The sequence below is a fragment of the Schistocerca serialis genome, chromosome 11 (genome assembly GCF_023864345.2).
Source record: "Schistocerca serialis cubense isolate TAMUIC-IGC-003099 chromosome 11, iqSchSeri2.2, whole genome shotgun sequence".
NCBI classification, from domain to species: domain Eukaryota; kingdom Metazoa; phylum Arthropoda; class Insecta; order Orthoptera; family Acrididae; genus Schistocerca; species Schistocerca serialis.
In genome coordinates this window covers 210,869,000-210,888,376 of record NC_064648.1, presented here as the reverse complement: position 1 = coordinate 210,888,376, position 19,377 = coordinate 210,869,000, and positions in this window count along the sequence as shown.

The following is a 19,377-nucleotide window of genomic DNA, read 5'->3' as shown; positions in this document are numbered from 1 at the left end:
ATCTCACAAATTAAAATTTTAGTTGAAATTCATGATTTTCTGGTTTTTGTCTTAAAAATTAAGGAAGCAAGATAGATTAAGTAGGCGAATAAATAAAGCTAGGATGTTTAAATTTAAGTAGAAGGGAGATCCGCTATAATCATAAAGATATGGGAAGCTTCAACTGAATAACTATAAAACTATAGCGATAGCGTATCTCCAAAGGGCAAGTTCAGAGCTCGTCTACTGCGTGTAGCGTAATTAAATTAATTCTCTCGCCCAAAATATTTGATTTATCCACGTCAGACATTTATTATGATTACGTACCTGTGTGCTGATTGCACATTTAAATTGAGAGCTTCATCGGCCATCAGCAAAGGAAGCAATGATTTATTCGATAACTTAACGCGGTGCATTACTAGCCCAGCGGCTAGTCGGGAGAGCCGATTTGATCAGGCATTCCCTTAGCCGTCCGCACCGCGGCTTTATATATAAGAACGTTGCGCCACCCCGGACTACAAGTCCATTAAAAAAAAAAAAAAAAAAAAAAAAAAAGAGAGAGAGAAAGAAGGAAGGCCCCAGTTCCCTCCAGACGCTGAATAGCACACCACCTGTGGCGGGAGTCGCGTCTCGTCGGTATCACTGCTACAAACAGCCTCGGATGCAGTAATAAGTTACTCGGGATGCACGTAACCATGAAATCATTTTCGAGAGAAGTGATAATTCTGGGATGACTTTAATGATCTATCTTCTGATTCCGTATGTCGTATTTTCACGTGCCGCCGCAGGACAGACATTCTACCATTATTAGCGTGGCGTTTGATGAGCATTGTCATCAAATTATGGCGAGCATTCACTTAAACATTTAATTTGGACAGTTATAGTTGCATCAGCGCATTAGACTCTGAACTGCTCTGGTAGTTGGATTGTGTGGATTCTTGTTTGGTCTGTGACTTTCAGAATATAGTGAACATTTTAGAGAGAATCGTTTTTGATTATGAATCCCAGACAATCTCCAAATTCCTCAGAGCTATAAGCTGTAGCTATAAATGTATTTCTCAGATGAAGTGGGCACTAGGAATTCTAATTACAGGCTTCACGTTTTGCTAATCACTTTCTGGTTGCCAATATTGTAGTTAGAGAGCCAGTGTTGAGAACGGCGAACAACACAGCATTAAATAAATAATAGGAACATTTTATATAACAATAATTCCACCCGCCGCCCCACATATGGCTAATCCGCCGGGAAAAACAAACAAAACATATTTATAATAACAATAACTCCACCCGCCGCCCCACATATTGTTATTCTCGATTCCTTTTATATCAAGTTAATATATTCAGATAAAAGTCTTAAAGCCATTTGTTCTCTATTCTTTAGCATTTAAAATTATTCTCTACGAAAAATGATCATATTTTTTATATCGACTGCTAGTAAACTCCGCTGTAAATTACTAGCGCTAATGGCTGCGCCCCTAATTGTGGAGCTGAAAATTAACACTTAAAAGCCTTAATTAGATTGGATTACAATTGAAATAAATACAAATCCACGTCTAGACAATAGCGACCCTATTTTTCAAATAATAATTAACAATATAATTACAGGTTTTCTCTTTACAGACCTCACACGTCTCACGTCCGAACAGTTCATCCGTCAGAACAGGAAGAACAACTAAACCACAATTAACACAGACAACAAAAAAATTATAATTGTCGTTGTCTATGCATTTACTTCTCTGATAATAGTTATAATTCACACAGAAATTAAATTATTACAGAAATAATGAAATAATTATCGTCATTTTTACACGATACAGTCTTTATTATTCGTAGTATCGATAATATTTGTTGAAGTTTGTACACGTAGTTCATTTTAACATCTTGTGGTTAGGACATAGTGTCGTGGATATTAAAACTTGATCATGTCCTTCAATGAACAGTGTGACCAATCTTCTAACCACTGAATCACTCATAGCATTTTGTCCGTAAACCTCGCAGATTTGCCAATGAATTTCCTTTGGTTTAACTTTCTTTGCATTTAGAAAACGAATCACAGATTTGATTTAACACGCGGCGGCATTTTCAATTTCGGCTGACATAAAGAAGCACTACAAAGCACAAGTCGGCAGCAGCGATCTCAAAATGGCGTACATGTCTTCTCCTCGAGTCAGGCGGTCGTGTTCTCGCTTCCCGAGCACGGGGTCCCGGATTCGATTTGCGGCGGGGTCAGGGATTTACACCTGCCTCGAGATGACTGGGTGTTTGTGTTGTCCTCATCATTTCATCATCATTCATGATGGGGCGAGATTGGGCTGAGCAAAGGTTGGGAAATTGTATGGGAGCTGATGAGCGCGCAGTTGAGCGCCCCACAAACCAAACATCATCATCATCATCATCATCATGATCCTTGAGTCAGAGTAACTGGTGCGCATACTCGGAACTGCGTTCGTAGCGCTGCCGCGGATAGAAATAGAAACGGAACACACTACTCGCCATTAAAATTGCTACACCACGAAGGTGACGTGCTACAGACGCGAAATTTAACCGACAGGAAGAAGATGCTGTGATATGCAAATGATTAGCTTTACAGACCATTCACACAAGGTTGGCGCCGGTGGCGACACCTACAACGTGCTGACATGAGGAAAGTTTCCAACCGATTTCTCATACACAAACAGCAGCTGACCGGCGTTGCCTGGTGAAACGTTGTTGTGATGCCTTGTGTAAGGAGGAGAAATGCGTACCATCACGTTTCCGACTTTGATAAAGGTGGGATCGTAGCCTATCGCGATTGCGGTTTATCGTATCGTGACATCGCCGCTCGCGTTGGTCGAGATTCAATGACTGTTAGCAGAATACGGATTCATGAGGGTAATACGGAACGCCGTGCTGGATCCCAACGGCCTCGTATCACTAGCAGTCGAGATGACAGGCATCTTATCCGTACGGCTGTAACGGATCGTGCTGCCACGTCTCGATCGCTGAGTCAACAGATGGGGACGTTTGCAAGACAACAACCATCTGCACGAACAGTTCGACGACGTTTGCAGCAGCACGGACTATCAGCTCGGAGACCGTGGCTGCGGTTACCCTTGACGCTGCATCACAGACGGGAGTGCCTTCGATGGTGTACTCGACGACGAACCTGGGTGCACGAATGGCAAAACGTAATTTTTTCGGATGAATCCAGGTTCTGTTTACAGCATCATGATGGTCGCATCCGTGTCTGGGGACATCGCGGTGAACGCACATTGGAAGCGTGTATTCGTCATCGCCGTACTGGCGTATCACCCGGCGTGATGGTATGGGGTGCCATCGGTTACGCGTCTCGCTCACCTCTTGTTCGCATTGACGGCACTTTAAACAGTGGACGTTACATTTCAGATGCAGCTGTACCCTTCATTCGATCCCTGCGAAACCCCACATTTCAGCAGGATAATGCACGACCGCATGTTGCAGGTCCTGTACGGGCCTTTCTGAACTGCCCTGGCCAGCACATTCTCCGGATCTCTCACCAATTGAAAACGGCTGGTCAATGGTGGCCGAGCAACTGGCTCGTCACCATACGCCAGTCACTACTCTTGATGAACTGTGGTGTCGTGCACGGGCAGCTGCACCTGTACACGCCATCCAAGCTCTGTCTGACTCAATGCCCAGCCGTATGAAGGCCGTTATTACGGCCAGAGGTGGTTGTTCTGGGTACTGATTTCTCAGGACGTATGCACCGAAATTGCGTGAAAATGTAATTACATGTCAGTTCTGGTATAATGTAATTGTCCAATGAATACGCGTTTATCGTCTGCATTTCTTCTTGGTGTAGCAATTTTAATGGCCAGTAGTGTACTTTGTGGACGACCCTCGTATCCGGGGCGTTCAATATGTAAAACAACATTGTTTCTTATGAAAGCAGGTTGGTTTCATTGAGGCTTCCAACACACCATATCATTCCCCAATCTTTTGGCTGTTAAATCCTGTTTTCCAACATCATCTATGTTCAATGTGACGGCCTTTCTCCCCCTTACTGGGAGGCCTGTAGGCTCGTATGATACCATTTTACTGGTCGATGTCGGAACCAAAGTCTTGATACAACAGCAACTTCCCCATCCCCCACGTACTGCTTGCCGCAGAGTGCATCCTTCCCTGGGTCAGACAGATATGGAAGTCGGAAGGTGCGAGATCTGAGGTGCAGGGTGGAAAAGGAAGAACAGTCCAGTGATGCTTTGTGAGCTTATTCAGGTGTGCACACTCGTGTGAGGACTGGCGTTATCGTCGAGGAAGAGGAGTTCGTTTCCATTTTTGTGGCGCCGAACATGTTGTTTATCGAACTTCCTGACGCTAGCACAATACACTTCCGTTACACCATGAGGGAGGATATCAAACAGAATAATCCCTTCAGTGTTCCTGAAGACCGTCGCCACGACTGTACCGACGGAGGGTGCGGCTATGAACTTTTTCTTTGGAGGAGAGGTTCTATGGTGCCACTCCATGGACTGCCGTTTTGTTTTCATTTCGAAGTGGCGAAAAACTTTTCATCACCTGGGAATATGTTCGCCGCACAGATGGTCCTTGATTGCTCTTTGTGCTCTTCTACATCTACATCTACATCTATACTCCACAAGCCGCCTGACGGTGCGTGGCGGAGGGTACCTTGAGTACCTCTATCGGTTCTCCCTTCTATTCCAGTCTCGTATTGTTCGTGGAAAGGAAGATTGTCGGTATGTGTCTGTGTGGGCTCTAATCTCTCTGATTTTATCCTCATGGTCTCTTCGCGAGATATACGTAGGAGGGAGCAATATACTGCTCGACTCTTCGGCGAAGGTATGTTCTCGAAACTTCAACAAAAGCCCGTACCGAGCTACTGAGCGTCTCTCCTGCAGAGTCTTCCACTGGAGTTTATCTATCATCTCCGTAACGCTTTCGCGATTACTAAACGATCCTGTAACGAAGCGCGCTGCTCTCCTTTGGATCTTCTCTATCTCTTCTATCAACCCTATCTGGTACGAATCCCACACTGCTGAGCAGTATTCGAGCAGCGAGCGAACAAGTGTACTGTAACCGACTTCCTTCGTTTTCGGACTGCATTTCCGTAGGATTCTTCCAATGAATCTCAGTCTGGCGTCTGCTTTACCGACGGTTAATTTTATATGATCATTCCATTTTAAATCACTCCTAACGCCTACTCCCAGATAATTTATGGAATTAGCTGCTCCCAGTTGCTGACCTGCTACATTGTAGCTAAATGATAAAGGATCTTTCTTTCTGTGTATTGGCAGCACATTACACTTGTCTACATTGAGATTCAATTGCCATTCCTTGCACTATGCGTCTACATCTACATACATAGTCCGCAATCCACCATACGGTGCGTGGCGGAGGGTACCTCGTACCACAACTAGCATATCTCCCTGTTCCATTCCCAAACAGAACGAGGGAAAAATGACTGCCTTTATGTCTGTGTACGAGCCCTAATCTCTCTTATCTTATCTTTGTGGTCTTTCCGCGAAATGTAAGTTGGCGCCATAAAATTATACTGCAGTCTCAAATGCTGGTTCTCTAAATTTCCTCAGTAGCGATTCATGAAAAGAACGCCTCCTTTCCTCCAGAGACTCCCACCCGAGTTCCTGAAGCATTTCCGTAACACTCGCGTGATGATCAAACCTACCAGTAACAAATCTAGCAGCCCGCCTCTGAATTCCTTCTCCCTCAATCCGACCAGATAGGGATCGCAAACGCTCGAGCAGTACTCAAGAATAGGTCGTATTAGTGTTCTATAAGCGGTCTCCTTTAGAGATGAACCACATCTTCCCAAAACTAATTCGTTGGAGATCCTCCTGCATTTCAGTACAATTTTCCATTGTTACAAGCTCTCGATATACCACAGCATCATCCGCAAAAAGCATCAGTTAACTTCCGACGTTATCCACAAGGTCATTTATATATTTATTGTGAATAGCAACGGTCCTACGACACTCCCTTGCGGCACACCTGAAATCACTCTTACTTCGGAAGACTTCTCTCCATTGAGAATAACATGCTGCGTTCTGTTATCTAGGAACTCGTCAATCCAATCGCACAATTGGTCTGATAGTTACAGTCACCTCTTCTGTTAGCCAGCGAGGAATCCACTGGGCACACACCTTTGAGTACCACAAATGGTAGGCACTAGGGTGAGCGCTACCAACAGGGACGACCGGTTGAGCAGCGAGATGTCTGATTCTGATCCGTCAGTCACCTCGAATGAGTGTGTTCACACGTCTGAGCACTGCAGAAACCGATCCATCGGTTTTCCAATCTCCTGTTTAAGAAATGCCGAACATCATGATGGAAGTGCGGTGAAGCACCATCCTGTGGTACGTTTAGCTCCCTGCTCGCTTTATTCGTCGACTTCCGCGGGCTACGCGTGAAACTTGCCCGCATGCGTGCAACCGTTTCTTCGCTCACTGCAGGCCGACCCGTCGATTTCCCCTTACAGAGGCATCCAGAAGCTTTAAACTGCGCATACCATCGCCGAATGGAGTTAGTAGTTGGTGGATCTTTGTTGAACTTCGTCCTGAAGTGTCGTTGCACTGTTATGACTGACTGATGTGAGTGCATTTCAAGCACGACATACGCTTTCTCGGCTCATGTCGCCATTTTGTCTCACTGCGCTCTCGAGCGCTCCGGCGGCAGAAACCTGAAGTGCGGCTTCAGCCGAACAAAACTTTATGAGTTTTTCTACGTATCTGTAGTGTGTCATGACCATATGTCAATGAATGGAGCTACAGTGAATTTATGAAATCGCTTCAATCATTTGTAATAGCCCTGTATAATTATTGTGGTTTTGTAATAAGTATTAAAAAAAGCATAGCGCCGCCACCTGACGGAACTTCATTAGACTATAGGGGCTGAAGCGCGAATATTCCAGGACATCCCATAACAAATTCCGCAGTTTTGCAACAGAAATTGGCCGAAAAAAGTGTTGCACTGCTTGCTGAACGGTTGTCATACGTGACTCAAAACGGCATTTTCGTTAGAAATAGTTAAAGAAAAAGTCCAGACCCGCCAGGGTAGCCGAGAGGGCTAACATGCTGCTTCTTGGACTCGTGTAGGCGCGCCGGCCTCGGATCGAATCCGCCCGGCGGATTAATGACGAGGGCCGGTAATCCGGCCAGCCTGGATGTGGTTTTTAAGCGGTTTTCCACATCCCGCTGGGTGAATACCGGGCTGGTCCCCAAGTTCCGCCTCAGTTGCACGACTCGCAGACATTTGAAACACATTCACACTATTCCACGGCTTACGCTGGACGCAGACAGCTGGGGTTCGCTACTTCCGTCCCGGGGGGTTCGGGGTGGCGGCAGGAAGGCCATCCGGCCACCCTCTGCAACTAACGCTGCTACATCCGTAATAACAAAGCCGACACAGTGTTGGAGCGGGACAAAGGCCCAGACAAAGAAAGAAAGAAAGTTAAAGAAAAAGTACATTACAAATTGTACACGAAAGGTATTATTTGCCTGGGAAGTAATTAAAAAGGAAGGAAGTTATGAGAAGGTTAATTAATTAAGAACTTCACAGTTCATTAATTGTCTACAATAACAATAGAAATTAGCTGATCTGCTGCCTGTATATGCATACTGTGCCTTTATCTGCTCGCGATCATTGCAAACGGGTAACTTAAGACGACAAAAAGAGTTACCCAGCCTCAGTTTTCACCCTTTAGCGCTGACTACTCGCAATTCCCAAGTAGTGGTATGATCCTCGATTACAACACCATTTTAACAGAGATTTAAAAAATTAGTATCAGTAGCGGAATACTGGCGAATTTTTTTTTTTTGTAGTATTCAAACCCTCATTACATTTCGATAAAAGCAGTAAAAGGCATATGGACTAAGTTTTCTTTTATTTATCCATTTTATTCGCTACTTTCATTCTATGTATCTTGAAACGTATAATGCAAAATGAAGTGAAATGAGCGTTTGGCTTTGTTGGCCGGGAGGCCACGTCCGGGGAAGTTCGGCCGCCGAGTGCAAGAGTTATTTCAGTCGACGCAAAGTAACTAAGTGATGATGACCGAAGTAGGGAGGATATAAATCTGGCCACTGTGGCCTAGCGGTTCTAGGCGCTTCAGTCTGGAACCGCGTGACCACTACGGTCGCAGGTTCGAATGCTGCCTCAGGCATGGATGTGTGTGATGCCCTTAGTTACGTTTGATTAGTTCTAAGTTCTAGGGGACTGATGACCTTCGATGTTACGTCCCGTAGTGCTCAGAGCCATTTGAACCATTTTTTTTGATGATATAAAATGCAGACTCACAATGGCAAGAAAAGCGTTTCCGAAGAAGAGAAATTTTTAAACATCGGGTATAGATTTGTCAGTAAGTCGTTTCTGAAAGTATTTGTATGGAGTGTAGCCATGTATGGAAGTGAAACATGCGCGATAACTAGTTTAGACAACAAGAGAGTAGAAGCTTTCTCAATGTGGTGCTACAGAACAACGCTGAAGATTAGATGGGTAGATCACATAACTAATGAGGAGGTACTGAATAGAATTGGGGAGAAGAGGAATTTGTGGCACAGCTTGACTAGAAGAAGGGATCGGTTAGTAGAACACGCTCTGAGGCATCAAGGGATCAAAAATGGCTCTGAGCAGAACTTAACAGCTGAGGTCATCAGTCCCCGAGAACTTAGAACTACTTAAACCTGACTAACCCAAGGACATCACACATATCAATGCCCGAGGCAGGGTTCGAACCTGCGACCGTGGCGGTCGCGCATTTCCAGACTGAAGCGCCTAGAACCGCTCGGCCACACCGGCCGGCATCAAGGGAGGGCAGCGTGGAGGGTAAAAATCGTAGAGGGAAACCAAGTGATGAATACAGTGAGCAGATTCAGAAGGATGTGGGTTGCAGTAGGTACTGAGAGTTGAAGAAGCTCGGACAGGATAGAGTAGCATTGAGAGCTGCATCAAACCAGTCTCTGGACTGAAGACCACAACAGAAACATTAAAAAATTTTGAAGCTAAATTTATGAAAATTGATATTTCACTTAGATATGAAGAAAGGAATTGGGCGACTTGCGTGCCGGTGATGAGGATGAAATGATGATGAGGACAACACAACAATCAGTCCAGTAGCGAAGAAATTCTCCAACCCAGCCAGGAATCGAACCCGGCCCTGCTGCATGGGAGGCAAGCACGTTACCACCTTTTTTCTAAATTCTGATTTTGTCCGCTTTCATTCGTTGCATGTGCTCGGGGCGAACGTCGTAAGACATCCGTTTAAGTTCGTTGTTAATCGATTAGCTCCTACCGTGCCGGCGACTCAGCTAAGCTGGCGGACATGTAGAATGCAGAAGTATGAAGAGTCATAGAATATTTCAGCCTTTGTGCGATGTCTCCATTTGCTATTGGAAATTATAAGAATGAAAAACTGAAGATCTGTGATCCCAGAAACAGGTTATCCTGAGTGATTTTAGCAGTCATGTTACACTGGAAATGAAGAAAACCATTCTAACCAAAAACTCCCATCCCTACCCCTGTCTATGCCACGGTGTGTTTGGTTGCGTTTCACATATTTTGCCGCTGTCTCCAGCATATTTTGTGCGGTTTTTTTTTCTTTGCCGTTTTTGTGGGCATACATAATGTCATCTGCAACTGTATGAATGGCTGTTAGTAAACAAATACAAAAACGTCAGCGTTACCCAACGGGGATTGCGGTAGTGTTGTGGATACAGTTTGGAGCACTCGCCCGTGAAAGTTCAAGGTCCCGAGTTCAAGTCTCTGCGTGGCACATAATTTTCATCTGCCAGGAAATTTTATACGACGATACCATAAATATTCTCGAATTTCGGACAGGTCAGAATTATCTCAGCTGTTTTTCTAAAAAAAGTCTTATAATTTTCAGAGTTTAAGGGACATCCTCCTCTAGCATTATGTTTCCTCAACAGTAGTAGTCGATACCAGAAATATTTTTCGAATTTCGGACAGGTCAGAATTATCTCAGCTGTTTTTCTGAAAAATTTCATATATTATAATACACAATATGTTATATTTCAAGCTAAAATTTATGAAAAAGGAATTACTTCGTTTTCGCTGTTACAGTCGATATGTACTAGCTCTGAATGTACAGTTAAAATTGCTTTTTTTTAGAAACATTTGAAATTACAAAATATTTGGCACATTTAAAATTTCTGTTATTAATTATGCAATCTAGTACTTTTTATTACGTTTATTTCTAGATTGATTTATAAAGAAATAATTAAAACTAATAGAAATTCATTTGTCAAGAAAAATTGTAAACCATTTGGAATATCGTTACTCCGCCGAGTGAAGTAATAGAAACCATGCCTCTGATGTGATCGGACGTATTTTTATACTTTGGACATCAATGTAATTTCGGCTTCGTTAATGTGAAAATTCAAAAGACACTGTGATATATTACAATGTGAGACAACAAGTTATCGTGAAAACAACAATTCTGCAAAGACATTTTTCAGAATTATTTAGATCGATTGAACCATGAGAACCCAAAATGTGAGAATTTCAGCTTCAAGAACGTGACCCCTAGATATGAAGAACTAGAGCCAACTGTGTGAGAAAAGATTAGTGAAAAGTTTATTGTAAATCGTGTTGTTGTTGTTGTGGTCTTCAGTCCTGAGACTGGTTTGATGCAGCTCTCCATGATACTCTATCCTATGCAAGCTTCTTCATCTCCCAGTACTTACTGCAACCTACATCCTTCTGTATCTGTTTAGTGTATTCATCTCTTGGTCTCCCTCTACGATTTTTACCCTCCACGCTGCCCTCCAATACTAAATTGGTGATCCCTTGATGCCTCAGAACATGTCCTACTAACCGACCCCTTGTTCTAGTCAAGTTGTGCCACAATCTTCTCTTCTCTCCAATTCCATTCAATACCTCCTCATTAGTTACGTGATTTACCCATCTAATCTTCAGCATTCTTCTGTAACACCACATTTCGAAAGCTTCTATTCCCTTCTTGTCCAAACTATTTATCGTCCATCTTTCACTTCCATACATGGCTACACTCCATACAAAAACTTTCAGAAACGAATTCCTGACACTTAAATCTATACTCGATGTTAACAAATTTTTCTTCTTCAGAAACGCTTTCCTTGCCATTGCCAGTCTACATTTTATATCCTCTCTACTTCGAGCATCATCAGTAATTTCGCTCCCCAAATAGCAAAACTCCTTTACTGCTTTAAGTGTCTCATTTCCTAATCTAATTCCCTCAGTATCACGACTTATTTCGACTGCATTCCATTACCCTCGTTTTGCTTTTATTGATGTTCATCTTATACCCTCCTTTCAAGACACTGTCCATATTACTTCTTAATTTCCATTTTCCATTCTCATATTTTGTTCCCAAGACTTTCCTGATTATTTTCCTTCCCTTCTTTTCTGTTTCACCTGATTGTTTGGCTGCGTTTCTTGACTGAAATTAAAACATTTTCGGAAATCTTGGACTCCCTGGGACCGATATCTTCCCAGTATCAATGTTGATAACAGGCAAAAATGGCCTAGATTCACGATTCCCGGAATTGCTGAACTGTCTGAAAACATAATGAAGTTTGTACGGAACCCTCAGTGAGTGAGACCAATTGGTACCTGGGCAATTTTTACGAAGAACCACTGTGGCACAAAATGTGTATGTTATATCGAGGGTTTTATAACGTGTGTGACCAACAACTCACAGATTGTATCCACAAGGCATAATAAAGCATCTCTGTAGTACATTCATTTTCTTGTAAAACAAACGACGCTACAGATCTACATCTACACTTACGCGCTGCAAAACCACCGTGAGGTGCATGGCAGAGTGTGCGTCCCGTCCCATTGTAGATGTTATTATTAGGGTTTCTTCCTGTTCGATTCACGTATGGAGCTTGGGAAGAATGATTAACTGAATGCCTCTGTGTATGCAGTGATTACTCTAGTCTTATCCTCACAGTCCGTATGTGAGCAATTTGTAGGGAGTAGTCATTTATGTGAGTTAGAATAGAAAAAAAATTTCACATTTTCGGAATTTTATCTCATTATAAAATCTGCAATTTTCAGAGCGAACTGCCTCTGGCCAGAACACATACCATATACAGGGTGTTACAAAAAGGTACGGCCGAACTTTGAGGAAACATTCCTCACACACAAAGAAAGAAAATACGTTATGTGGACATGTGTCCGGAAACGCTTACTTTCCATGTTACAGCCCATTTTATTACTTCTCTTCAAATCACATTAATCATGGAATGGAAACACACAGCAACAGAACGTACCAGCGTGACTTCAAACACTTTGTTACAGGAAATGTTCAAAATGTCCTCCGTTAGCGAGGATACGTGCTTCCACCCTCCGTCGCATGGAATCCCTGATGCGTTGATGCAGCCCTGGAGAATGGCGTATTGTATCACAGCCGTCCACAATACGAGCACGAAGAGTCTCTACATTTGGTGCCGGGGTTGCGCAGACAAGAGCTTTCAAATGCCCCATAAATGAAAGTCAAGAGGGTTGAGATCAGGAGAGCGTGGAGGCCATGGAATTGATCCGTGCTCCTTAAGACGCCGATCAATTGCTTCGAACGTCTTCCTGTCGTGACACCTTCGTTCTGGAAATCTGTCTCGATACAAACGTACCGCGCCACGGCTATTGCCCCGTGCTAATCCGTACATCAAATTATCTGCCAACTCCTCATTTGTAAACATTGCACTGACTGCAAAATCACGTTCGTGATGAACACTAACCTGTTGATGCTACGTACTGATGTGCTTGATGCTAGTACTGTAGAGCAATGAGTCGCATGTCAACACAAGCACCGAAGTCAACATTACCTTCCTTCAATTGGGCCAACTGGCGGTGAATCGAGGAAGTACAGTACATACTGACGAAACTAAAATGAGCTCTAACATGGAAACTAAGCGTTTCCGGACACATGTCTACATAACACCTTTTCTCTATTTGTGTGTGAGGAATGTTTCCTGAAAGTTTGGCCGTACCTTTTTGTAACACCCTGTATATACAGTTACAGAACATTCCAGTACAATGATTCTTGACATTTGAGGATGCTCCTAGAAAGTACTGGAACCGAATATAGAAATTAAAATTTTACCGTTGAAGTGAGTTTTGAACTCACGACCCTCCATACAACAGTCCAGTATCATAACCACTTTTTTTATATAAAAACATTTATTAAAGAAACAATGTTACACTCCAAATACATACTAAGTTATACATACATGAAGTTATTTAAACAAAACGGTTTGATCATTTCAATTACGCTGACGTTAAGGAAAGACAACAGAAGATTGTGTTACTGACTAATTACCAGAAAGAACTCGGTTAAACATCAAGAAAATTTTTTTTATACAGACATTCAAACTTCAACCTGAAGAAGTAAAATCTGAGCTGCAATCTTTACATAAGCATAATTTCTTTATGATGGATATCAGCAAGTTGGTGGGATAATTTTAAATATAAAACAATTTAGTAATCATATTAGACAATTTCTGAAATACCTGAGAATGGCGGAAAGGAGATATATAATAAAGTTGACTAACCTTCCAACTACACTTTCTGGACATTAATTGAATCTTAAGCATCTGAAGTGGTCAGATCTATATAATCAGTCTTTCACTGGATCAGATCTATATAATCAGTCTTTCACTGCGAAACTGACTTACAGATCACAGTGCAGAAATGAACAGGGCAATGTGCCAGCCATTGAATATTACATTTATCAGATAGAATCTTATGGTTTTAACCAATCGGTAAGGACATTTCTATAAAAACTGTCTATTTCCAAATTTCTAGTATAAGCCAATAATGCACCCTTAATGTTTTGTGTTTTGAAACTATTAGACACACAATCTCAATGTCACATAAGTTCTGTACATTATCTTATAAATTGCAAAAACTACTCTCTGAAGTAGAAAATGCACACATCATAAATATACTGTAAAATCTTAAATAGTATCCTTAAGGTAACTACAATACATCACTGTCAACACAGTCTTCTTTTTTATATTAACCAATGCCTATTCTTTCAAATACAATTTTTTAACATATTACCGAACTTTTCCTTGTGATTCGAATAGGTTCTAATTTTGTGGAACTCACACAGCATGTGTACCTTGAACTCTATGATGCTGTCGGATCCTAATTTGTTAAGGACGTAGTTAACAAAATTTCCGAGCAACCAGTACACAGCGTTATTTTTTGCTTCTGGAAAATGGCGTGCTTCAGGCCTGTGTATCAATGACAGCGATATATACTCCGGGGATGTTCTTGTAATCAGAGCTGTTTGCTCCAGGATCCACTTCCAACTATTCATGTGGCCACGGCAAGTATATCTACGAATTATTGTGTCACCTAGATGGCATTGTTGACATAAATTTGTTTCACAGAATCCGATTGCGTGCAGTCTTTCATTGGTGCTAACTGTGTTGTTAAGTGTCTTGTAGCATGACGTTTTTATATTAGACGTGAGCACATTAGAACTAATGTTGTTCCAAATCTCAGTCCAGTCAATGTTTGGAAACTGTCGTTCTATTTTGTTTCTTCCTTCGCTTTTCTTTCGTTCCTGCATTATGTATTCAAGAATAGCTTCACATATCTGTAAAAATGAAGTACTAACAAAATGTCAGTTTGGTTTCCAGAAAGGTTTTTCAACAGAAAATGCCATATATGCTTTCACCAGTCAAATTTTGAATGATCTGAATAACTGAACACCACCCATTGGGATTTTTTGTGATCTCTCAAAGGCTTTTGATTGTGTAAATCATGAAATTCTGCTAGACAAGCTCAAGTATTGTGGCATGAGTGGGACAGTGCACAAATGGTTTAATTCGTACCTAACTGGAAGAGTGCAGAAAGTTGAAATAAGTAGTTCTCGTAACATGCAAAGATCAGCACATTCCTCAAACTGGGGAACTATCAAGAATGGGGTTCCACAAGGGTCAGTCTTGGGTCCTTTGTTGTTCTTATTATATATTAATGACTTCCCATTCTATATTCATGAAGAGGCAAAGTTAGTTCTCTTTGCTGATGAGACAAGTATAGTAATCACACCTGAGAAACAAGAATTAACTGATGAAATTGTCAATACTGTCTTTCAGAAAATTACTAAGTGGTTCCTTGTAAACGGACTCTCACTGAATTTTGATAAGACACAGTACATACAGTTCCGTACAGTGAATGGTATGACGCCATTAATAAATATAGACCTTAATCAGAAGCATATAGCTAAGGTAGAATATTCCAAATTTTTAGGTATGTCCGTTGATGAGAGATTAAATTGGAAGAAACACATTGATGATCTGCTGAAACGTTTGAGTTCAGCTACTTATGCAATAAGGGTCATTGCAAATTTTGGTGATAAACATCTTAGTAAATTAGCTTACTACACCTATTTTCACTCATTGCTTTCATATGGCATCATATTTTGGGGTAATTCATCACTGAGGAATAAAGTATTTATTGCACAAAAGCGTGTAATCAGAATAATAGCTGGAGTCCACCCAAGATCATCCTGCAGACATTTATTTAAGGATCTAGGGATATTCACAGTAGCTTCTCAGTATATATACTCTCTTATGAAATTTGTTATTAACAACCGAACCCAATTCAAAAGTAATAGCAGTGTGCATAACTACAATACTAGGAGAAAGGATGATCTTCACTATTCTAGATTAAATCTAACTTTGGCACAGAAAGGGGTGAATTATACTGGCACTAAAGTCTTTGCTCACTTACCAAATAGTATCAAAAGTATGACAGATAACCAACAAGTATTTAAGAAGAAATTAAAAGAATTTCTGAATGACAACTCCTTCTACTCCATAGAGGAATTTTTAGATATAAATTAAGAAAAAAAAGGAAAAAAAAACAAAACAAAAATATTAAAAAAAATAAAAAAAATAAAAATAAGAAATAAAGAAAAACAAAAAAAATAAAGTTGTTATATTAACTTAAGTATGTTGTTAAATTAACCTAATTATGTCATGTATTGGAAAATTCGACTTGTTCCACATCATTACGAAATATCGTATTCATGATCCATGGAACTAGTATTAATCTAATCTAATCGATGTTAAGTGTCGGGACCGCCTGAGTTCGACACTGACATAACTAAACTCAACATAGAAAATCCTCACGTGCTGTAAGCGACTGTTGATATACTGCACGTCAATCTGGGAAAGCAGGCTTGGAGGTTTAATGATCTCGAAAAGTTGGCTGGTTATGCCTTCTCTCGAGTCTGTTATTAAATTAACTTGCCTTTTGATAAAAAGAGCAGAGGCTTTATCCGCTATATCAGTTAATCCTAGTCCACCATTTTTAGGATCTAAAGTGGCTACTTTAGCAGGTACTCTGAGCACTTCACCTCTCCACAAAAATTTTGTGATTTTGGACATTATTCTCCTCGCTATCATTCTCGGCATTGGAAACAGCTGGGCAGTATAATAAGTCTTAGCAAGAAGGATGCATGAGTTGATATACTGTGTTCTTTGAACTTGGTTCATATATCGAGTTAAATTCTCTACAATGGCTCCTTGCACTTTATCTGCTGCAACTTTCCAATTTAAAGCCGTCATTTTCATAGGAAATGCTGTCAGGGTGATCCCAAGTGTTTTATGTTGTCGGACTAATTTTGCCCACTCGACGTTGATATTATCAAAACCTCTGAGATTTAACATCTTACTTCTTTTTTCGTTTGCATTGGCTCCAGATGCTCTACAGTACGAATCAATCACCGTTGCTAGCTTGGTTACCTCGTCATTATTCCTTATAATGACCCCTATATCGTCAGCATAGGCTCTTATAACTGTTTTATTTCCTGATAATGTTAAGCCTTTTAATCTAGCATGGACATGTCGGAGGAAAGGTTCCAGCGAAATGGCGAAGAGCGACATGGACAGAGGACTTCCTTGAGGAACTCTTCGTTGTATTTGCATCGGCCTGGACTGTTGACAATTCACCGCTATTTTAGCATTTATTCCAGTTGCTATGTTCTTAATGAACTGTATGACCCTATCGTTGAAACCTATTTTCTTCAATGTCTGTAGAAGATATTCATGATTTACTACATCGAGCGCTTTATAAAAATCTAAAAACATTAAAGCACACTTTATGTTTGTTACAGAAGTTATTGCAATGATATCCCTGAATTCCGCTAGATTTTGAAAAATGGTACTGCCTTGCGCACGGTTCTGATGTTGACTAATAATTTTATCTGTAAGGCATAAAATTCTCTTGTTTACTATTCTAGCTATTAATTTATAATCAGAATTCAGCAGTGAAATTGGACGAAAATTATTTAAATCTTTGTTTCCATTATTGTTTGGCACCAGAACAATTTTACTCTCCTTAAACTCAGCCGGAATCATTTTACCCTGAATAACCTCATTTACAATGTTCGTGATTTTCTCACCTACTATTGGCCAGTAACGGATGTAAAACTCTGCTGGCAGAACATCCCGTCCTGCAGATTTTTTTGGTGATGAGGCGCACAGAGTCTTCTTCGCTGACAACCTCGAGAAAATTTTCGTTGTCACCTTCTGTCAGCTGTGGGGCTAGGATGTCAAGGAATTCTTCCAAGGAAGCATCTCTACTTTGATGTACAGAATATAGCTCGCAATAATAGCGATAGATCTCTTCCATGATATCCTGCTGGGTTCTGAGAATCATACCGTGTTTTGTTCGAATTTCATCAACAAAAGTCCTTCTCCCCTTTTTCGTATGCTTCACTAAATGATATAGGGAAGTAGTTTCATCTTCTGACACCGAATTTGCCTTCGGTTCTATTTTCAACCCTTCCATTTGACTTCTCTTGATATTAAGTAACTTGGCTTTGACCGTTTTGATGTCTGCTATCCGAAGTGAGGAACCTGCTGAGACTTGATCATATAGATCTCTCAAAACGGAATAGTAATACTCTATAGCGCATTTTCCGCTCTGGGCACTGTATTGAATAAGAACTTTCCTCAACTTTGGCTTTGCCATTTTAGTCCGCAGCTCGTGGTCTTGCGATAGCGTTCTCGCTTTCTGCGCACGTGGTCCCGGGTTCGATTCCCGGCGGGGCCAGGGATTTTCTCTGCCTCGTGATGACTGGGTGTTGTGTGTCTTTCATCATCATTTCATCCCCATCGACACGCAAGTCGCCGAAGTGGCGCCAACTCGAAAGACTTGCACCAGGCGAACAGTCTACCCGACGGGAGGCCCTAGCCACACGGCATTTCCATTTTGCCATTTTAACCCACCAGTCAATAGCAGTGGCATATCTACTACGGGCTCGCAGGCATATTGCCCATGTTTCTTTAATCAGATCTTCTAAATCATGATTTACTAACAACGAAGTGTTCAAATTCCACTGATTCTTGAATCGGCGAACCGGCTGTCTTGTTTAGATTTATGCAAGCTAAGACATTTGAATGGTCTGAAAAGTACGTAGGAATGGTTTCTACTTTCGTCACGGAAGTTTCAAGATTTTTAGGAATATATAGTCTATCAATCCTGCTACGTGATGTTGCCGTGACATAAGTGAACTCAACAGTGGAGGGGTATTTGATTTACCATATATCCTTTAATTCTAAACCAGTAACTAGTTGTTTTAGTTCACTTGAGAAATTAAAATTAGGTAACTGATCTTTTCGATTTAAAACACAATTAAAATCACCTCCAAGTAATAACTGTCTTGGCGATTTCCTTAACAAGTATATCAGGTCATCTTTGAAGAAACGTGCCCTGTCAGCTCGATGAGAACTTCCTGAAGGGGCGTACAAGTTGATGATAGTCACATCATAGATATTTAGTCCTATTCCCCTTCCGGATTCTAGTCGTTCCACCTCGCTTACTGTAATCCCTTCCCTTACCAAAATAGCTGTTCCAACACTTGTTTCGGGAGACACATTTATGTAACTGACAAAACCGGGAATTACCAAATCCGAAATTAGAACTTCTTGTAACAGGGCAATATCAGTCGCGGATTCGTACAAAAATTCTTTAAGGGCCGATAATTTCAAACCGGTCGTGATTTTATTTATGTTTATAGTGGTGACAGAATAAGATTGCGTCATTGTGCTGTCACTATGTAGTTGTTTTGACGAACTAATTTAGTTTCCTGTGGTTCAGGGTTGAGTTAAGCTGTAACAGTTTCCTCGGATGACTGAACATGGAATAACACTTCAATTAGTTTATTAGTTACTGTCCCGTTTTTTCCTACTTCTGATGTTTCCTCTTGTAACGCAAGCAGACTGATTTCCTGGTAAACTTTCTGATTTTTCCTCCAGTGACTCGTGTACGACCGTTTCGGACTGAACATTCTTTGGGCTTGGGTCGCCCCTACCGGATTTTCCCTTCCCTTGGTTACGAGCTACATTCTCATTTGGTTGCGTCGGTATTTTACTTTGCGGT